General features: G+C 44.2%; 1 protein-coding gene across 11 annotated transcripts in view; it reads right to left on the bottom strand.

Annotated features, from left to right (window-relative positions):
• LOC127006573 (polyhomeotic-proximal chromatin protein-like) overlaps nucleotides 1–16,937 on the bottom strand; it is a 78,945-nt gene that overhangs the window by 44,862 nt on the left and 17,146 nt on the right. The window contains exon 1 of one of the 11 annotated variants that reach the window (XM_050876590.1): nucleotides 1,594–1,665. The exons of the other annotated variants lie outside the window; for them this stretch is intronic. The gene's annotated coding sequence lies outside the window, so the exon portion shown is untranslated. Of the gene's footprint in view, nucleotides 1–1,593; nucleotides 1,666–16,937 lie in introns of those variants that run through there. 11 annotated transcript variants of the gene reach the window in all.

The following is a 16,937-nucleotide window of genomic DNA, read 5'->3' as shown; positions in this document are numbered from 1 at the left end:
ACTTTTAATTCTCCGTCTACAGTAAACGGTAGACTTTTACGTGGAGCGTTTCTGATTATAAGTGGGCTTTACGAGAATACTGGAGATTTATTGTGACCGTCAAAATGTAATGACCAAAGCGTCATCAACACCACTCCCCCTACCAGCCAATGGCGAGGCAGGTTCATCGTCCCTCGGCCAATGAATACCACCGCTCCCTGTCGCCATGGCAATCCCACCCGAGGTCCGCCCGTTATCAGATGTACAAGAACTTACCATCAGATCATTCCTTTGTAGTATCTTAAAGTAAAGTGAGTTGCGAAGACCTAAAAAGCAATCTGAGGACCCAGTTTGCTCTACTCTGCGAAATCAGTGAAGTTGAGGACCATAGTTACTGTGTGGAGGGAGCAAATGCCTCGAGCCAGCGAACACTGGCATTCAGATTTCGTGCAGTTGACGTGATGCTGCCAATTATTGATAATCACAGTCCCAGCCTCGCCTTACAATCTATGCGAGAGATGCAAGTCACCGAAATTTAAAACATTGTACGTGAAGCCTTAAATAACAAAAATAACAGAATCCCTGCAATAACAACGGGTAATTCTAATATATTTTACTTGTGTGACTTACTCTGCCCTATGTTCACAGTCTTAGGCGTGGGAGGTGATTTAACCAATTTTCTACAATGTCACAAGTTACATCTGTCCTTGATTCTTACTCTTATGACATCGGGTGATAGAAAATAACGTTAAATCTTTAGTAACAATGCTTCTGTCTGACGAAATACATACTAGGGCACCATTTAAGCAAGGATGGGTTATCTTTGTCAAAATATAGCATTATCATACCTCTATCTAGCAACTCAGCATGTCAGGGAGGTGGGGGGGAAGGGTGAGAGGAAGTGGTCCCTTGCAGTGACTGAAACCCATGGCTAAATTCCCATTAGAGGATTGCCACCCTGCCGGCAACCGTGGATGCACGGGTCTGCTTTATTCTTGCCTATTATTCTCCACGACGACGGAGGGCGTCGGCACCTCGGAAGGGACGGCTCGCTGCAGCAGGCATGCGGTGTATACTTGTGTCTAGTCTGAATAGTGAGTAGTCTACACTCTCCACAGGACCTCCAGGCAGGGTGAAGAGAACAGACACCCTTAGAACCAAGACAAGGGGTGGGGGATGCCGCACACTAAGCCACAACCTCTTCTGATTTCCCTTCCTCTAGCCGCATACAAGAACGAGTCAGCACTCCCAATACAATGTGAAGGACACGTACTGAGAACCGATCCAGAGGTATGGGGGATGCCGCACACCAACAAAGCCTCAAGCCACAACCTCATCTATTTTCCCTTCCTCTAGGGCGTCTAGGCGCGTACAAGAACGAACTCAGGACTCCAGGTATACAAGGTGAAGGACATACACGCCTTGTGAGTCGAGCCAGAGGTTGAGTCGGATGCCGCACACCAACCAAACCTCAAGCCACATCCTCTTCTTATTTCCCCTCCTCTAGGCACTTACAAAAACGAACCCAAGACTCCCGATATACAAGGTGAAGGACATACAAGACTTCAGAGCCGAGCCAGAAGTGTGGGGGAAGAGATGCTTTGAATGCCACACCTTTTTCCACTTTCCCTTCTCGCACCGCATACAAGAGCGCGTCCCCACTACGCTTCCGACGCACGACAGGAGGGAATGCCACGGTAATGGTGCCTTGGGGGAGGAAAATGCGCCTGGCTAGAAGTGTGTGTGTGTGTGTGTGTGTGTGGCGGAAACACTGCGGAGGGGGAAACGAATGCGAGGGTGGGTCGTGGCAGTGAATGTAATGACGTGGAACAACGTATGGGGGAAGGCGAGAAGGGGTCATGTTGTGGAAGAACATACGTTTAGAATGCACCGCTGTAGTAGTAGTAGTAAAGGGATGTAGGTTTGTATTCTTAGCTAACCAAAAATCTCATATTTACCAACGACCCTCCGTTTTTATCAACCATATATATATATATATATATATATATATATATATATATATATATATATATATATATATATATATATATATATAAACACGCCCACGCAAAATATCTAGATATGGGAATTAGGGAACCTAGACAATGAAATTGACACGCGTTTGACGGGTACATTTAAGAAGCAAGATTCATTAGAAAGAAATAACAAAATCAGTTGCAAGCGAGTGCAAGTATAAAAACAAATAACCACAGAGGGATAAAGAAGCAAAGGATTTTATTTTGTCACAAGATTCTCCTTTCCACAACTGTAGCACACCAACAACGTAACCTCCAGTCCTCCACCGCTACCCCCGTACCCTTACCCCCTGATGCACTCCCATTACCACCACCGCCACCACTATTTTATTTCTTCTGCCTTCATCTCTCCGCATCCCAACCCCCGCCTCATTCTCCTCATTCCATTCATTTATCCCCTTTGTTCTTGTCTTCCTTTGTTTCTGCCTGCCTCCTGTTTTTATATAAATTCTTTCTTTTGATTTCAATTCATTTCAGGCAACTCTCTCTCTCTCTCTCTCTCTCTCTCTCTCTCTCTCTCTCTCTCTGCAGAACGAGTCTTCACCACCTCAATGGAGGGACACGCGTCATGTATACCTACACACTGGACCCGCGTTAAAGATCGCCTAGTGGAGCGAAGAATCATTGAGAGTGGGAGGAGGGGTGAGGGAGAAAGGGAAAGATGCTTGCGATAGTACGCGGCAATGAGAGTGGGTGGTGGGTGAGGGAGGGGGAGTATTTGGTGGGTGAGGGAAAGGGAATGCTTGGTGGGTGAGGGTGGGGGAATGCTTGGTGGGTAAGGGAGGGGGAATAAGTGCTTGGTGGGGGAGGAAGAATGCTTGATATGATGGTTCAGATAGGCGGTGGAAGACGAAGGGAGGAAGCCACTGCGGAAAACAAAGAAAAAATGGGTGGAAAATGTTACGTGGAATTTGGCGCCAGTCCCGAGTAAAGCAAACTTGGTCGGTCAGCAGACATCAACAACTCTTGGTCTATTGAGGACGAAAAGTCTGAAGCGGATGTTCGCTCATTAGACACGTAAATATTCATATTACGCTACAATTCTTGTGACTCGTGTCGCGTTGAGGCTTACATGAAGGAAGGATCAAGATAAAGTTGTAAGAAAAAATATACTTTGTGGTCTGATTACGAAAAGTGACAGCGTATGAAGCAGATAATTGCTTGATGACACATAAAAAGTCATATTAAGATTAGATTGAGCTCGTGAAGCCGTGTCGTGGTTTAGGGCCGCTTTCACAGTCGTTTTGTATGTTTTGATCGTTACCAATGGCGGCGATCGCCGCTATAGAATTTCCACTTAAAACTGGCCGATGGGGTAGTGGCGGCTGCGGGGTTAGCCTAGCCCCGCACCTTACCACACACACTCAACATCTCTCGCTTCCTCTGCAGCCGCCACTACCCCATAGGCTAGTTTCACGTGGAAAATTATAGCGTCGATCGGCGCCATTGGTAACGATCAAAACAAAACGACTGTGAAAGCGGCCCTTAGACATGAAGGAACGAAGAATCGAGATAAAAAAAAAAAAAAAAAAAAAAGAAAAAAAAAAAAAGCGCAGAAGTTTTATTAATAAAATTCAGCATTCTATAATTATATACTCTTCGAAGACTGGCAATTGTAACTGGAACTAACATTAACCTTTGCAATATAATACACCACTACCAAATCCTCTTATGTAGACTGCAACAAAAATAATATCAAAGAGAATATATATATGAGAAGGTAGAGTGGTTTAACTATTCATAATCTCAGTTTTTCATTTTTATTGTTCTGGTAGCATACTACAGTACGCGGTGACCTGATTAAAATTCTGAAGCTGATAAAGAAGATTACCAAATGTGATGCAGACAAAGTTCGTTTTTTTATGTACGGAAAAAAAAGAAGACAGATTATAGCAGATGATAGACAGTGGTTGGCCATTAGAGTAGCCGACAAAAAGCGTGACAAACTTAAGCCACGTCATTAGTGGAAACTCGATCTGCTGAACGTTGCAAATGGAGTTTGAACATATGCCTGTATGATGAAGACACTCGACAGAAGGTAAGTAGATACAGGAATGTCGCAGCGTGTCCTCAGAGTCTAAGATATCTTCGTCAAGTAACAACGATAACACTTTCTCGCTGGCATACAACTGCCGGACCACTGTAAGGGCGCCGTGTGGGGGGTGGCACCACGACACGATATACTGCTTCGAGCTGTCTTCTGCGATTTATATACACGCACAAAACAATATACAAGTCTTTGTTTTCGGCTAAATTCGACTTATATACCGTCGAAATCAATCACATAACAACATATAATACAAAAGTTAAACAAAATATAAATGAATGAATCTAAATTAATGGGATCTTCTATATTTTGAAGTGAGAATAGCGTGTTTTTCTTTTTTAATTTGTGTTCTCCCCATGGCCTGCCTCCGTTGTAATAAAAATGAAAGCTGTTGTGGAGAGACCAAGTGCTTATTTTCGTTATATATATATATATATATATATATATATATATATATATATATATATATATATATATATATATATATATATATATATATATATATATATATATATATATATATATATATATATATATATATATATATTATATCAGCTTAAAAAAATTTAAAAAAAACATCAATGAGCTTGTAGTCCAGTGAAGTATACACCTAAATATTAATTATTAGATCTATACTTCATCATCATAATAAGACAGGACTCGCAATGTTCTCCACCTCTGTCTGATGTCAGTAATCCATTCTGCTCCAGCGAATACATTAATTCAATTTTTCCATCTGGTCTAATGTCTGCCCCGACCTCTACGAGTTGCTACTGTTACAACTGAAGTAACATGGATCTAATAATGTACTGCATACTTATGAAGGGACAAAATATTCCTTTTTGCCGAACACGAAAATTAAGGCTACATCGGAAAACAATTAGCCTGCCACTGTCAAATTAGTTCATGAAAATTATTGATCTTTTCAACATGACCTGAGCAAAGGTCAGAGACAATCCCTCGAGACGGATAAACTGACCTCACTGCACACCTCTACTGACCTCGCTGCACACACACACCACACACACACACACAGAGAGAGAGAGAGAGAGAGAGAGAGAGAGAGAGAGAGAGAGAGAGAGAGAAAGGAGACAGCGCAGGAGGGGAGAGCGAGTGTCTACCTCCCAGAAGAGACCAAGACTAGGAGGGGAGGGGCGAGGAATGTAAGAAATGAACAAATAACAGAGAGGGCAAGACATACGAGAGTCTGAAAGAGGAGACGGATGACGAGGAGACACGAGGGAGGAAGAAGAGAGGAGGACTGCAAGATATAACTAATAACCGTGAGAAGAAATATGAGTCTGCTGGCGGAGGAGTTGAAGGAGGAAGAGGAGGAGGAGGGGGGAGGCGGAAGAGGAAGAGACGAAGAAAACAGACATAGCTACATTAGAGAGCGGAAGTTCCGTAAACGAGTGATTTTTTTATTTTTTTTATTTATCTCACATACCACGGTAACTATTCGTAAATAACATAATAATGACTACTATGTGATGCTGATGGCTGGCGATTATGATGACAGTAATGCCTGGTTTAATGTATTAGTTGCTGTATTTATTTTATATCGTCTTGTGGTGGGCAGGTCTAAACTATACCCAACCTAACACTTGGCGCCACACCTGCCCACAACGAGACCCTCCAATAGCTGTTCTCTTTGTGTTTGGCCCTGCGTGGTGGAAGGGAGACGGAGGGTGGAGCTGCCCGCCTCCTTGTGTGTGTGTGTGTGTGTGTGTGTGATGCTGTTGTTGCGTGCGTCCCTGATGGAGGTGGGTGATATTCCTGTCCGTCTCTTGTGTGTAATTCACTCTACTTCCATCTTCCTAAACTGACCCACAAACGCATGTCCCGGCCCTGAGTGGGAGTTTCGTCCTTGGGTTATCTGCCTTTAGCGGTGCCAGGCCACCACTGCGGGGGGCGGGACACAACCCTCGACTGATACCCGGTGCCCATCCCCTGCTGGGTGGATGGGGGTACAGATGTAATGGGACTGACCATCCGTTCCCATTCCGCTCAGGCATCGAACCTGGGATCCCTAGGTTGTGAGTTGTACGGTGTGTGTGTGTGTGTGTGTGTGTGTGTGATGAATGATGCCATCTGGACAGTCCCGCGGTGCAGACCATCACCATTACCATCATGCACCAACCATCACCACCAGTACCACCATCACCACGGCCCCCCACTACAGTTATTATTATCGCTGCCCCTCCGTCACCACCACCACCATGCACCACAACCACGCGGCCACTCCACTATATACCTCTCCTCTACCTTTCTCCCCTGTACAATAATATACCATCATTTCACCTTTGCCATCACCCACTAATTATATCCCTGCTGTCCCTCCCACCCTCAGCAACAAAAACAAAAACAACAACAGAGCACTGAACTTGTGAAGGAGAAGGTTACCAACGAGAAAAAAAGAAAGGAAGGAGAAGCTTTGAATGACCGTCTGCCCTCTTATAGTTTCCTTATATCCTTGTGTGAAAGAAGAAAAACTGCAGAAGCGAAAAAAATAAATAAATACCGAAGCAGAGTAACAAAAAAAGTTAGAGCGGAAATTAGTAGAGGACTAAGGAGGAGAAGGAGAGGAAGGGAGAGGATGATACCGAGGTGGAGCCGGAAGAGGAGGAGGAAAGCGAGGGAGCAGGGAGGTAAAAGAGAAGAGGAGGGGGAGGGGGAAGAGGAGAGTGAAGGAGGAATCGATGAGGGAGTAGAGGGCAGGTCACACTGATTTATTAGCCTCAGTGACTAGCTAAGTGGACCAGTGTACGGTGTGTGTGTGTGTGTGTGTGTGTGTGTGTGTGTGTGTGTGTGTGTACTAAATAATAGCGAAGAACATCCACCACCACGATAATAATTAAGTAATGAATGACAGAATGGATACGAACTAGTGGCGTGAGATGGCGGTCATAACTTTCCGACAGTCTGACCTTGTTTGGCCCTGTGGTGTGTGTGTGTGTGTTCAGTATACAACACTCATATACGAGCACTATTTTCAATGGCTCAAAATAAGCATAGAATACATAAGATATCGTGTAAACATCCATAAGTATATAAGTACATATGGACAACAAACAATAAGGGTTACACTGTTCTACTGCTCAATCATAGTGTATCATCCAACAATATATATCCAGTGATAATGAAAAAAAATAATAACAAAAATAAAACAATGATCACCCGACGGTAATATCTTCGTTCATTTACCTCTAAACCCGTTTATCGTGACACCATGAAGTGGAAAAATATTATAATCACCAACACCATCAAGCCATTACTGTATAACAAAGACCTTTCCCAACGTCCCCCACATCTCTCTCTCTCTCTCTCTCTCTCTCTCTCTGACTAATGATAGGATACTTCATAAAGGGAAATAACAAGTTAATAATAATGAGAAAATACAGACACCTCGCTTCTTCAAGACCTCATAAGCCTTCCTTCGTGTCGAACAGGAACTCGGGGATTTGAGTATGAATAATCTGGTGAATTCTCAAACACGTCCCTGACCAACAACACACAACACATCTTACTGGCCCCAGAAACTCGATGGCAAATTCTGGGACATGTAGAAGACATCCTACACACACACACACACACGCACACACTTTTTACACAGGTGCCACAGCTCACCAGACAACGATGCCACCACACGCAGTCTCGAGTGTGTGTGTGTGTGTGTGTGTGTGTCGTACAATGGATGTTGTGATGGCCCCCCTGGTCCGTTGGGAAAGAGGAGGGAACGGGAAAGGCGGGAGGGGAAGGAAAGGGGCGGAAGGGGACGGTAGGGAATTAAATGGAAGGAGAGGAAAGGAAATGGAAGAAATGGTATGAGAAGAGTGGAGAGGAGGGAGGGCAACGAAAGAGAGGAGAAGGCAAGGGATGGAAGGGAAATAAAAGGACAGGGAAGGAAATGGAAGGAAAGGAAAGGGAAGGACAAAAAAACTAAGAAAAAGAGGGAGGAAAGAATGAAAAGACGAGAAAAGTAGGGAAAGGAGGGAGAGCAGAATAAGGAGGAAAGAACAAGGAGAGAGAGAGAGAGAGAGAGAGAGAGAGAGAGAGAGAGAGAGAGAGAGAGAGAGAGAGAGAGAGAGGGGAACTGAACCAAAGAAAGGAAGGAAAGAAAGCAAGAGAAAGAATAAAGGCGAAGAACAAGAGGAAGAGGGGAGGAAGGAAGGAACGGGAAGACTAAAAAAAATAAGAAAAGGAAGTGAAGAGAGAGAGAGAGAGAGAGAGAGAGAGAGAGAGAGAGAGAGAGAGAGAGACAGAGCATGGGTGGGTCCGTCTTTTACACACCCAGCTACCCTCTCTCCCTCCTCCTCCCTCCTACCCCCACCCCACCCCGCCTAACCGTCCCCCTTGAGCTGGTCGCCCCCACAGCAGCGACACGCGGAAACGGAATATTTCAGGAGCACCGAGGAGGCCGCCCGCCGGAGCCACAGCGGCACCACGGACGGCAGGCATCTCTCTTGTTTTTTTTCTTTTATTATTCGCATCTTGCTTGAACACGAAGATGAAGAAAAAGAAGAAGACTCGTATCGCCTCCCGTTCTTGTTCTTATTTGTGGTTTAACACGAAGAAAAAGAAGAAGGAGGAAGAGGAGGAGAAGAAGAAGGAGAGGAAGAAGATAAAGAAGATCGTATCGCCTCCCTTTCTTATGCTTATCTTTGCTATATATAACACTAAAAAGAAGAAGAAGACTCGCATCACCTCTCCTCATTCCTATCTTTGCGTTAACACGAAGAAGACTGAAGTACTACCGCCTCCTCTACATCTCAACACGGAAGAAGGAAAGGAAGAAAATAATATATAATAAGGAGACCCGCATCCCCTCCCCTACATTTAAACACCAAAATAGAAGGGAAGGAAGAAGAAAACAATAAGACTCGCATCCCCCTCCCTACACCCAAGTACAAAAAGGAAAGGAAGAAAATAAGATGAAAAAAATCTTCATTTCAACCTAGAAAAAATACTTGAAGAAAACTAATCCCCTTTGTCACTTGCTTCATCTCTATACAACAAAAGAAGAAACGAAGAATAAGAAGGTTCGTTTTGCCTCCCCTACATCTATATAGACACGGAAGAAGAAATAAAGAAAGGGAAGAAAAAAATGAAATACACGTATATATTTGCACACACTTCGCTTTCTTCATCTCTACCTAGAAAAAAAATACTGGAAAAAGAAATTCCAGAAAACTTACCCCCTTTGTCACTTGTTTCATCTCCATGCAGCAAAAGAAGAAGAGGAAGAAGAAGAAGAAGAAACGACGAAGAAGACTCGCATTGTCTCTCCTACATCCTAGACACTGATGAAGAAACAAGGAAAGGAAGAAAATGCACGCCCTTCGCTTTCTTCATCTCTACCAAGAAGAATTACTGGAAGAAATTCAAGAACACTAACCCTTTGTCTTTTTTTTTTTTTTTAGAGTAAAGGAAGCAGCTCAAGGGCAAAAAAAGAAAAATAATAATGAGAAAAAAAGCCCGCTCATCACTGTTCAGTAGAGTCGCTAAAAGAGAGGTCAATTTCGAAAGAGTTTCAAGTCGTAGGCAGGAGGAAATACGGACGAAGGAAGATTGTTTCCGAGTTTAACAGTGAAAGGGATGAAAGAATGAAGATGCTGTTTAACTCTTACATAAGACATTTGGACAGTACAGAAATGAGCTTGAGTAGAAAGTCGAGTGCAGCGGGGCCGCGGGAGGGGGGGAAGGCATGCAGTTAGCAAGTTCAGAAGAGCAGTCAGCATGAAAATATCGATAGAAGATAGAAAGCGAGGAAACATGTCAGCGGACTTTAAGAGGTAGAAGACTATCAGTAAGAGGAGAGGAGTTGACGAGACTGAGAGCCTATACAGCAAAAGAAGAAGAGGAAGAAGAAGCACGCATACCCCCCTTACCCCCAACCCTTTCGCCGTAGCAAGAGCTCCACACCTTTACAAGACCGAAAAGTAAATAACATATGATCCTCTACACTACATTGTTAAAGGAGCGATTGTAACCGAAGACCCTCCATTCTTTTAGCAACGTTCTTATTTTAAATCTTTATGGTACTTCAAATATCCTACTGTCTTCTTCCAGGGTCTTTGTATAATGGTTAAGCCTCTTCTTTCTCACATTCCTCAGACATTTTTTTAATAGTACTAACGATCCTGCAGCAAAGTCGACCACCTACTACCAAACAATCAGACAAATATAACAACACTGAAGGAGGAGGAAGAAATGAAGGAAAAGAAGCAGAAGAAGAACAAACATACGCTATCTTGACGGGGGCAATTATCCCCTAACGATTGCAAGTAAGATCTTAGCTCTCTTATCCAATTAGGGTCAGCCCAGCACAAAACGGGAACACGAAGGAGCAGCATCACCACAACACCTAATTAACAATGTTTAGGAGAGGCTTCGAGACCCCCCTGACCCCCCTCACACATGGAGGGAGTCTGCCATTTCCTACATTCTCAGCGTCTTGAAAAGCAGCACATGCAGCCTTCACCCCCACACACGAGAGTTCTGGTTTCTGTCCCTGTCATGTTATACTGTCGGTTGCCCAGTTCACTAGTCTAATCATGGTTGCGTTTGTCGAAATGTAAATCTTCTTGTGTTCTGTTACCTATGCCGCCCACCGCAGCGTCTTGACAACTAGCATATTATATATACATAGTTTTTTTTTTCCACCACCCAAGAATTTGCTGCAGCTATCCAAGCTATGCTAACCTGTTGGAGAGCAGACTATACTGGTTTAATTTTGCCCTTGTCGAACTTCACTTTTTTTATATTTTTTTTCAACAGCACGTAGTCTTCCTTCATAAAAAGAACAATGTGTCTCAGGATCATATTATCAAACATTTCAGCGATTACACACCCACATTAATTTTGATAAGGCATTCGCAGAAGTTGAAGGCATACCCATGAACAGTTGAGCCTAGCGATAATTTGACAAGGCTTAAACACCATGATTGCGATAAACACTCATGAGGACCCAACTAAATTTCTTTGTGGCCTTTGGAAATATTTGTTGTGAAAGCAGAAAGTGTTTGGTGAAAAAAATGTGTCTAAGGCTGATGAGTGTATGCATGTAGCGTAGTGTAGGGTGGCTTGTGTAGATGGTGCAGTGACTGTCGAGTGTGTGGCAGGTCTGGTAACCCTAACGAAACAACACCGAGGCTATTATTGCAGCCACACGTGAGGCGCCGAGCCAGTGAGCAGCCGCCACGCTCACACACCATTCCTTAATTAATCAAACCACCTGAGGCGAACACTGCTCCGCCGACTCCCTCCACTTTGTTACACGCCGATAATGACAACAACAACAACAACAGCAACAACAACTACAACTACTACAAATACTACTACTACATAATTACGACTCGCCGCTGATAATTCCTGTAATCTGTTTCTTTTTTTATCTCCCTTTTACGATCATTTTCTGTGCTACGCTTACTGGTGCAGAATGGATATTAATATGATGTACTACTATATAATGATTTAACGATACTTTTTTTTAACCTTTGAATTCTTCCCCTCATTCAATCAAATACGAAAGAAAGTAATGTAATTGTACCTAAAACTCTCTCTCTCTCTCTCTCTCTCTCTCTCTCTCTCTCTCTCTCTCTCTCTCTCTCTCTCTCTCTCTCTAAGGTCGGATTATGAGTATTATACACTACCTCCTCCCCCTCCTCGCCCCCCACCTTCTTCACCCCAAATCATATTGACAGCAACCAGAAATTGACCAGAAGGAGGAAAAGGCGGAAAAAAAAGGTTCTCTCCCTTCAATCTTGCAGACTCCCCCCCTCCCCTCCCCCCCTTCCTCTTCCTCCCCTCAGGATAGCGCTCCCACTGCCATCATTTTCTCCACTGCTTCCTCCCTCTCTCTCTCTCTCTCTCTCTCTCTCTCTCTCTCTCTCTCTCTCTCTCTCTCTCTCTCTCAAGCTGTTCTTTCTTTCTCTGTTCCAAAACCTCTCTCTCTCTCTCTCTCTCTCTCTCTCTCTCTCTCTCTCTCTCTCTCTCTCTCTCTCTCTCTCTCTCTCTCCAGCTGTTCATTCTCCTTTTCTACCCCAAAATCTCTCTCTCTCTCTCTCTCTCTCTCTCTCTCTCTCTCTCTCTCTCTCTCAATGGCCCCCTTCCGTCCCCCATTCCCCTCAGCATTCTTTGTTTTTCTGGCTGGATAAAGACTCAGATACGAGGGTTGTTCCCCCCTTCCCCTTTCCCCTCCCAACTCCTCTCCCTCCTCCGTCCCCAGCCGCTCTTTCTCTTCCCCTCTCATTCCTCCTCCCTCCTGACACACACACACACACACACACACACACACCACCTGACGATCTTCCGTAGTCCGTAGTCCGGAGAGAGAGAGAGAGAGAGAGAGAGAGAGAGAGAGAGAGAGAGAGAGAGAGAGAGAGAGAGAGAGAGAGATAACCACAGACACTTACAGACAGACGACCATACAATTAAATAGACTATGGAGAGAGAGAGAGAGAGAGAGAGAGAGAGAGAGACCACTGACCAGTACCAACGGACACAAACACTGGCAAGGCGACGAAAAAAAAAAAAAAAATAGACGGACAGACAGACAAGACAAAGAGACGGAGAGGCAAACAGAAAGCTGAAGACAGAGACAGACAGACAGGGGGGTGGGGAGTTACTCTTGGGTTGGGTTGTCCATTTTCAACATGCAAATTCTCTCAAGGGCAATTTGTGGTAACGGAAATTAATCGACTTTTCAAATTCGGCAAAAACGAATTGAGAGGAATAATAGGATTTCAGATTTTCATTGGAGAGAGAGAGAGAGAGAGAGAGAGATAACGGCCGTGTTCACGCGTCTAATACACAACCAAAGCTATACATTCAGGCTTATTTATCTGTGGACTTGAATCCACGAACACAAAACTGATTTATATATATTATTGTCCTTCCTCAGTCCCTGGATGCCGCTTAAATAAAGAATATATACGATTAGCTCAAAATTCTTTCCGAAATAACTTTCCTAATAATTATTTTACTGGAGTATTTCCTGGACGGGCGAGCGACACACACACACACACACACACACACACACACACACACAACTCGACACTTCCCCTAATGAGAAGACTTAGTGAGATCAATATGCAGTGGGCTCGTGTGTGTGTGTGTGTGTGTGTGTGTGTGTGTGTGTGTGTGTGAGAGAGAGAGAGAGAGAGAGAGAGAGAGAGAGAGAGAGAGAGAGAGAGAGAGAGAGAGAGAGAGAGAGTTGTAGTAGGAGTACCTGGAATAGAAATGATACAAAAACAAACAAACATGCTGATAATCGAAGCTCAAAGACTTTATCCTCAAGAGGCTAGTGTGTGGATGTGAGAGAGAGAGAGAGAGAGAGAGAGAGAGAGAGAGAGAGAGAGAGAGAGAGAGAGAGAGAATGGATAAAAAGCGAGGCAAGGATCTCTCTCTCTCTCTCTGTATAAATATGATGGACACTTTGAGAACTTATTTTTTTTCAGTTTGTGTGTGTGTGTGTTGGCTGGGTCCTCTCGTCTCCCTGGAAACTTGGTGCGATGATGAATCTTAGCTCTCCCTCCCCTTCCTTATCCTCCTCCTGCCTCTCGCCTGATTCTTCCTCATCATACATCACTCTATTGGCCCCTCCCCGTCTCTGCCTCCACTACACCCCTCACCATCAAGCCCCACAGGACACATCTAGGCGACAACCACCGTATACCACCACCCTCGCCCCTTCCTCCCTCACCCTCCTCGGTTCACACAGGCCACCATCACCCTCGTCTACCGCTCTACCTCGCCCGCAACAACCCTCGCTCTTCCCTTCATCCCTCCCTCCCTGCCTCCTCGTTCTCCGCTTCGGTTCAAGTTCCATTCCGTGCCAGCAGCCCCGTCTTGCTGCGAAAGGTGGTGTAATAAGGTGGAGTCTCCCAGTACATTGTGGTGTCTGAGGGACCTCGCATACTCTTCGGTTAAGCCCATATGCTCAACCATTACTGGGGTGGGTGGGGGGGGGGGTTTACATCCACATTTGATAAGGCTTTCGTAAAGGTTGTGGGTATTTCCATGGGTATTTTGATGAGCCTTGTGATAGTTTGACAAGGTTACTACACCATGAACGAGAAAAACACTCATGAGAACCCTAGTAATCTCCTTCGAGGCCTAAGGAAATATTTGTGAAGCCCGAGAACGTCTAGGAATACGGGCCTTTTGAGACAGAGCAAGGCGCAGTATTTTTATGATTATGGTTTGGGATGATAGCGGATTTGGAATTGACCATTTACTGTGAAGCATAAATAAACATACACAGAGGCGGACGTCTTTATAGCATCACGTAGTACGGTACATTAGGTGGCCGGCCGCCGTGATGCTGGTTGTGTTGGTTATGCCTAATATGGTATGGTTCTATAGTGGTTGTGGCTATACCCTGGTGTGTTGTTGACTTCTCGTTTGGTGGTGCATCTGTTTCGAATTTGTTTTTGCGGCGGTAGTGGTGGTTGTGACAGGAGGGGTTGTTTTATTGTTGTGGGTAGCGGTGGTGGTTGAAGTGGTTGTAGTGACCTCGGCCTTTTCTGTGGTTTATCATTTTCGTTTTCGTTCTTGCGGTGGTGGTGGTGGTGGTGATGGTTAATGTGGGTAGTGACAGGATGAGTTGTGTTACTGTTGTTGTTGTTGGTGGTGTTAAAAACTGGCTTACCGGCGGTGTGTCATTGGTTCAGAGTTGTTATATCCTTTTCGTTCTTTTTATTAGTTTTATTGTTAGTAGTGGGGGAGGGGTGGAAGTGATTCTGTTAATGGTGCTGTTCTACGTGATGTTGTTGGTGGTAGTGGCGTTAAAAATTGTGACTCAGGCGTTGTGTTCTTAGTTGGGAGTTTTCTCAATTTCACTGACATTAGTAGTGGGAGGAGAGGGAGTGATTGTTACGTACGCTGTTCTTGGGGTGGTGTTGTTAGTGGTGGTGGTTGTGTTACGTTAAAATCCTGCAGTAATGAAGTTGTGAGATCTGTCTGCTGTTCCCCTCGATCCTGCCACGCCACCTCCAGCTCACTCAACATTACTCTGCATTTCTTTTTTTTTTGGCGAAGTCTCCCCCAAGCTTCCAATTACTGTAGCCTTAATAGCAATCTCTCTCTCTCTCTCTCTCTCTCTCTCTCTCTCTCTCTCTCTCTCTCTCTCTCTCTCTCTCTCTCTCTCTCTCTCTCTCCAGTACTATGACGCCTAAGAATTAGTCTCTCTCTCTCTCTCTCTCTCTCTCTCTCTCTCTCTCTCTCTCCAGTACTAAGACGCCCAAGAAGTAGTCTCTCTCTCTCTCTCTCTCTCTCTCTCTCTCTCTCTCTCTCTCTCTCTCTCTCTCTCTCCTTCCTTATTTTTCAAGATCCCCCACAATCTTCCACTAATGTGATGGACTCCTGAGGCGCGGCCCCTCCTCGGCCTCGCCACCCCCCCTTCACCCCTACTCCTGTATAAACAAACCTTGGGGGAGGAACTGTAATTGGAGCGAAATTCTCCGTCGTGGGATGCCTCCACTATCTCCCTCGACCAACACTACACCATCACTTTTTTTTATAAAGCATCTCTTTTTTTCCTTTCCACTTTCTTTATCACTAGCAAGCATCTCCACCTTCACTAGTATGATAACCGCCATCTCCTCTCCACCATCACCTTGCCAGCATAACAATCTCCATCTATTTCCCTGCCCATTCCCCTTTCATCATCTTCACCACTCGCATTGCAACCTCTATTTACTTTCCTGCTCACTGTTACTTCATCACCACTAACATAACACCCTTCATCTACTTCCCTGCCCATTTTATCACCACCTTCACCACTAGCATAACTTCCATCTACTTCCCTGTCCACTCTTACTTCACCACCACCACCACCGTTGCCAGATTATCGTACTCAGCCTCGTATTTACCGGTTTCTGACCCACAACAATTGCCAAGAAACACCAATAATTAACCATTTTAACGATAACTATATATAAAGCCAGTTACTGGGGTGGAAGAGACAATTTTGGGGTTGGAAATCGTCAAATCGGCAAACATAAGAAGCTGAGTACGACAATCTGGCAACGTTAACCACCACCACCACTATGAAACAAATCACCATCTTTTCTGCACCACAAGTACTATATTAACTTACATCAACTACTTTCTTTCCTACTCAGTGACACACCACCTCTACAACCATCACCATCAACATCAAGCTAATCACTATCTTTTTTTCTTAATGCCCACTGCCACGCCATCATTCATTATCACCAATATTATACAAGCACCACCACCTCTACTACCATCACCATCAACATCAAGCTAATCACTATCTTTTTTTCTTAATGCCCACTGCCACGCCATCATTCATTATCACCAATATTATACAAGTACCACCACCTCTACTACCATCACCATCAATATCAAGCCAATCACCATCTTTTTTTTCTTAATGCCCACTGCCACACCATCATTCATTATCACCAATATTATACAAGTCATTATCGTTTTTTCTGTTCACTGCCACATCACCACCCACATCGTTTCTACTAGTCCAATCACCATTTTCTTTCCTGTACATTGTCACATCACCATCACCACCAAATCGACACGTTCACGCTCATCTCCTCACCCTTACACCGCCATCACCATCACTATTTTTTAAGCAATTCAATAACAATATTATACCTGTGGTTTCATCTACGTTAAAGTTTACATTATACTTATTTTTTTTTTCATACTTATTATTTATGTCGAGTTTTATTTGTCGTTAAAATCCTACCCGAATTATGTCCAAGTCTACATTTTCTTGTTCTTCATCTTCATCGTCGTATGCTTCTTCCTCTTCTTACCATTATTTTCTTGAGCATGCAATATTATTTTTTTCGTGAAGTCCTAAGTCGATAATTTTTGTTCTTCATATTTTG

Source organism: Eriocheir sinensis, chromosome 3 (genome assembly GCF_024679095.1).
Source record: "Eriocheir sinensis breed Jianghai 21 chromosome 3, ASM2467909v1, whole genome shotgun sequence".
In the NCBI taxonomy this organism is placed as follows: Eukaryota; Metazoa; Arthropoda; class Malacostraca; order Decapoda; family Varunidae; genus Eriocheir; species Eriocheir sinensis.
This window is presented reverse-complemented; position numbering and strand designations above follow the sequence as displayed.